Source organism: Oncorhynchus nerka, linkage group LG6 (genome assembly GCF_034236695.1).
Source record: "Oncorhynchus nerka isolate Pitt River linkage group LG6, Oner_Uvic_2.0, whole genome shotgun sequence".
Classification (NCBI taxonomy): Eukaryota; Metazoa; Chordata; class Actinopteri; order Salmoniformes; family Salmonidae; genus Oncorhynchus; species Oncorhynchus nerka.
In genome coordinates, this window is record NC_088401.1 from 28392973 (window position 1) to 28399385 (window position 6413).

Here is a 6413-nt window from a genome sequence, read left to right on the forward strand (position 1 = left end):
CAATTATTCTATCTGCCTATGTAAATGCATACGTTTTAGGACATTACAGGATCATTTAACAGATTTAGCCTGCTTCTGGACTAAAAAGCATGTTAAATGGACAATCTTCATAAGAAGACTAGTTCTTGGGAAAAATACACTTTATGCCGATGTACAGTACCTACCACGTAAATATACTGAACAAATACATAAACACAACATGTTAAGTATTGGTCCCATGTTTCATGATCATTACACAGGGGCACCTTTTGCTGGGGGAAAATAAAAGGCCACTCTAAAATGTGCAGTTTTTTCACACAACACAATGCCACAGAGCTGTTGCCAGAGAATTGAATGTTCATTTCTCTACCATAAGCTGTTCTAGTGAGTTTGGCAGTACGTCCAACCGGCCTCACCACCGCAGATCAGGTGTAACCATGCCAGCCCAGGACCTCCACATCTGGCTTCATCACCGGTGGGATCATCTGAGACCAGCAACGTGGACAGCTGATGAAACGGAGGGTTTACACAACCAAATAATACTTGCACAAACGGTCTGAAACCATCTCAGGGAAGCTCATCTGCGTGCTCGTTGTCCACAGCAGGGTCTTGACCTGACTGCAGTTCGGCAACGTAACCGACTTCGGTGAGCAAATGCTCACATTCGATGGCCACTGGTGGGCTGGAGAAGTGTACTCTTCGTGGATTAATCCCATTTTCAACTGTACGTATGGCGTCGTGTGGGCGAGCGGTTTGCTGATGTCAACACTGAGCAGAGTGCCCCAGCCAAGGACAATGAACACAATGGCAATTTAAATGCACAGGGATACCGTGACGAGATCCTGAGGCCCATTGTCGTGCCATTCATCCGCCGCCATCACCTCATGTTTCAGCATGATAACGCACGGCCCCATGACGCAAGGATCTATGTAGTTCTGTCCTTGAGCTGTTCTTGCCTATTAATGTTCTGTCATCTTTAATGTTCTGTGTGGACCCCAGGAAGAGAAGCTGTGGCTTTTGCAACAGCTAATGGGGATCCTAAAAATATACTATCTGTACATGATTCCTGAAAGCGGAAAATGTCCCAGTTCTTCCATGGCCTGCATACTCGCCAGACATGTCCCCTATTGAGCCCGTTTGGGATGCTCTGGATCGACGTGTACGACAGCTTGTTCCAGTTCCCACCAATATCCTGCAACTTCTCACAGCCATTGAAGAGGAGTTGGACAACATTCCACAGGCCACAATCAACAGCCTGTTCAACTCTATGGGAAGGAGATGTGTCACGCTGCATGAGGCAAATGGTGAATACACCAGATACTGGCTGGTTTTCTGATCCACGCCTCTACTTATTTATTTATTTACCACCTTTTTCTTCCCAATTTCGACCTTGTCTCATCGCTGCAACTCTCCAACTGGCGTGGGAGGCGAAGGTCGAGTCACGCGTCCTCCCAAACATGACCCGCCAAACTGAGCCTGTTTAACCCAGAAGCCAGCCACACCAATGTGTCGGCGGAAATACCGTTCAACTGACGACCGAGGTCAGCCTGCAGGCACCAAGCCCACCACAACGAGTGGCTAGAGCCAATGAGCCAAGTAAAGCCCCCCCGGCCAAACTCTCTCCTAACCCGGGCAACGCTGGGACAATTGTGCGCCGCCCTATGGGACTCCCGATCTCGGTCGGTTGTGTGCAGTGCCTTAGACTGCTGCGCCACTCGGGAGACCCCTACTTTGGTATCTGTGACCAACAGATGCATATCTGTATTCCCAGTCATGTAAAATCCATAGATTAGGGCCTAATGGATTTATTTTCAATTGACTGACTTCCCTTAACTGTACCTCTTTTTAAAATCTTTGAAATTGCATGTTGCGTTTTATATTTTTGTTCAGTGTACATAGGGTGACATGTTCCTCTCCCAAAGACACGCACTATGAGCAAACACACAACATTTCAAACATATTGAAGCTCCAAATACTGCAAAAGGGGGAGGATCATTCTCAGCCGGAACGTCTTCATTCTAGCTCCACTCTCCCTGTCTATCCAACAGGTTGTCCGTCTGTCTATGAAGTGATCAGTGTGAACAGCTTCTCAGGGTAATGATATGAGCTGACCTCTGACCTCGAGTCAAGAGTTCACCCAGAGAGTAGTCCATCGCTGATTTACAGGACCATGTGGTCTCACCAGCGCTAGGCTATTTGTCTTTGCAGTTGGTGTGTTGTTCCACAGCCTCACAGACAGAGTTGCACAGACCGCACTAGACAGTTACACTGTCAGCATTATGGGCGGTAGGTAACCTGATCCCAGATGTGTTTGTGCTCTTACAAACTCCATTGCTGTCATTGTCAAGCTAAACATTTTAGAGGAGTTGGCAAGAAAACGGAAACGGACTGGCATCAGGCAATGTGCTGTATTCAGACTTGATATCTGAGATCTCCTAACTTTTCTCCCGTTGACAAAGTTTTTATGTGACAGTCAGTTGTCTCTCCTCTAAACTCTTAACACTATGGGCTTGTTTCCCAGACATAGATTAAGCCTAGTCCTGGACTAAAAATATATTTTAATTGAGAATCTTTATTGATGATTATAAACTGGACGGTTCGAGGCATGATTTGCTGATTGGCTGAATGCTGTGGTATATCGGACCGTATACCACGGGTATGACAAAACATTTATTTTTGACTGTTCTCATTATGTTGGTAACCAGTTATATATATGGCCAATATAACACGCCTGAGAGCTGTGTCCAGGCACTCTGCGATGCGTCGTGCCTAAGAACAGCCCTTAGCTGTGGCATTTTGGCCATATACAGTACCCCACCCCCTCGTCTGTCAGTGTGCATTTTTTCCCTATAATGCACGGAATATTTGCACGGTAGAATTCAATGGCTCTAGTTCATTTTTACATGTTGTGTTTGAGCTTCTTTTGAAAGCAAAAGTCTAATTTGAAAACAGTATCGGTATTGTTGAATTCGATTTTCATAATAGCAAGCTAAGACCGATGGTTTGGTTAGCTAAACTAGCGAGTTTGTTTGGTTACCATAGCGACTACTGTAGCTATCTAGTAAACTTGCTAGCTACTTCAGTGGATATTGAACACATTTCTACTGGCAAATTAACACATTTCTAGTGGCAAATGTGTTCAATTATAGACATGGTATAAAAGGGATATTCAACTCTGGGCTCTATGCGTTAGAATGCAACTCCGTGGAAGGTCAGTTCCACTCCGCTAGCGCGGAGGTTAAAGGAGTGGAACACACCTTCCACATTGTTCGTTGTTTTCCATAGAATACATAGCCACTCCTTGATTATCCCTTACTTATTTTTAGTCCAGGATTCATCTGTATCCAGGAAACCAGCCCTATATGTGTCTCAGTTCAGTTTCCCTCTTCGAGAGTTGAGTCTTGATAAAAATGTTTCATTTAGAAAGAATTGATCTTGTTATAGTAAATGATATGACAACCGAGGGTGACATTTGTCTTGATATAAACCATACAGTAGGATGATACTGTAAGTATTGCTGTAAATTGATCCTCTCAAAGTATAACCTCAGTGAGCCTCAACAATACATATTTACATACCTAGAAACTATCCCAGCGTAACATCCCATCTGTGTTTGAAATGCAGAGGCTGTGTCCCAAATGGCGACCTACATCCTCTGTATAGTACGTTACTTTTGACTGTGGAGCCTTCTGGCTCTACAGCCTCTATATAGGGAATAGGGTGTAATTTGGGACGCATACAGAGAGAAACCATCTGAGAACCATTTGACTGACTCCAACCCCTCCTCAACCCTCAACTGTAATCTGTACAGTAAACATCGAAAGCTTTTCATTTCAAATGGGCACTGTGCTGTTTTGATTGCACACTGTGTGAACACTCTTCCTCTGTAACCCCGGTCTAATTGATACCTATGCCAAGTGTGGGACACACACACACGCTAAGCCAAGTGACAGAGATCAAACATTTAACATGGAAGCAGCTATATGGGCGGTCCTGGGTCACTACAGGGGGGGGGGACCAACACTACACACACACACACACTCTCACCCCAACCCCTCTTCTGTGGCTGTCAGGGCAGAACAGAGGCGAGGAGACGACCACACAAAGGAAATATTTGTCCAGTCTGTCCAAGCAAGCTCTCCAATTGAAGGGTGAACTTTCCCATCGCCCGGGCCTGTGTTAGTGGGAGATGTAACTGGAAGATGGATGATGCTTTGAACTGAGCAGGAGGCAGCGGCCGCATCGGACAAATCAGACAAACCTAAATAAATTCTGCCATTTTAGCCGTAATTAGCTTTGCCCTTACTAAACGGTGCACCTGTTCTTCTCCTCTTTGTTGACCGAAGCGAAAATCAGCATTGACATGTAACGATGAGGCAGATGAAAAGAGATCCCAGCATAACAATAACTTGGCACGGTGGTTCAAACACCAGCAGTCCTTAAGTGTTTCTGAACTAAACTTGAAAGCTAGGGGAAAAGAATATAAAAGATAAAGCCATATTGCTTTTAGGCAACCACACTTATTTGTTTGTACGTATGTTGATCTTCCAGGATGTTAAAGATGTTATTTTTACTCCCCACATTAGACTATTGACCATTTAACGGGCCAGACTGATGTGAAGCGAATCATTACCATATGCAAACACTAACCTGCATCTCAAATGGCACCTTATTCCCTATATAGCACACTACTCTTGACCAGAACCCTATTTGCCTGGTCCAGGATGTAGCGTATCGAGTGCCATTTGGGACACAGCCTATATCCCAACAGTGCTATGCCCCACAGTTCAGCAGCTTGCCCTTAAAAACCCAGTGTTTTCTCAACCCCTGTGTCCCATAGATCTGTTCTTCTATTCCCTCCTTTCAGACTTTCAACCTCTTCCTGTCGTTATCTGGTAGTTTCTCAGAAGAGTTTGCAGCCGCCGCCCAAACACCCTGGAAGTCTTGGTCAGTTCTAAACGGCACGCTATTTCCTACATAGTGCTCTACTTTTAACGAGAGACCCTAGTCAACAACAGTGCACTATGTAGGGAATAGCGTGCCATTTGGGACGCCATCTTATCAGTTGGTGACTACCCAAATGTTCATCTCCCTTCCTCTTCTCCATGACCCATGTGATGTTGTTTAGGCGTGTGTATGTGTTACCCCATTATATGTTGTTTTTTGAAAAAGATGGTATGATTTTCAATACCGTTTAAAAATATATAATTCATTTGGGGGCCCACCCGCCTCGTGGGGTGCTTGAAACACCACTGCTTATAACTATAGTTAACTATTAGTTAGGCATAACTGTTAGAACTCTAAGAGGCTCCAAATATGCACTTGGTTTGCTAACTTGCTAGCTAATTGGCTAGATGTCAAGTTCAAGCTTCTTCGTAACAGCAGAGCCTGCCGTTCAGTGTGAACTGAACGGCAGGCTCCAGTCCAGTTAGTGTGTCAGGAGTCCGAATGGTTGCCAGGCAGGGCGCTGAAAGCCGGTGGTGTGAAAGCGATGGTGTTTGCTCATGTCCAGGCTCTGAGAATGGAGGAGAACACAGATGGGTTCTCTGTCTGACTGACCGCTCTCTGCTTCTCTCTTTCCTCTGTCTCTGTATGTTTGGACAGACATGGAAACGCTGCCTGGAGTGGACAGGAATCTTATTGAGAGGAGAGTTCACCCTTAAAAGGCCTGAATAGGACGGGGGAGGTGTGTGTGTTTCAGGGGGATGAGGTCAGTGTAATGTGAATGCCCCTAACTGTCACTGAATTTGGGGGTTAAGGCTTGAAAACACATGGCTTTTTATACTACAATGTGATGAGCATCTTTTGAGGATCATATTGACAAGAGCAGTAAATGAAAGTCAAACTGTAGCTTACTGTCAAAGTGTATTTGTTGGAGGTTTCTAATGGACTTCCTGAGTATAACTGTTTTGCATTCTGTTACTACGATCGGTGTGTGTGTGTGTTTGTGCACAAACTTCTACAGGGCCATTAGGAGCATGTGGTAGTCATTGAGCGCAGCAGAGCAAGAGCGGTAGCCTACAGATGTGTGTGAAAGCCTTGTGACTGAAGTCCTGTACCATAAAACATCAAAGATCCTACAGCAGCACAATCGCCCTCCCCTCCCCTCTGGCCGGCCGCTCAATACCTCTGTTTGTGTTCTACATCTGGACCTCTGACAGTCTACAGGGGATTCACTAAACAGCAGTGTATTGTCAGTCCACAGGGGATTCACTAAACAGCAGTGTATTGTCAGTCCACCGGGGACTCATTTTGCCCATTCTAACGTTCAATCGAACAGTAACTAGATGCCTGTCTGCCTGCTTTATAGAACAAGCTACAGCCACCATTTTCATTAACGTGTTGGTATATCTAATAAACTGATCACTGAGTGTTTGTCTTCTGCAGAGAGATGAGAGAGCATGAGAAATTAGTTTTTTATCAGTCATGGAAAT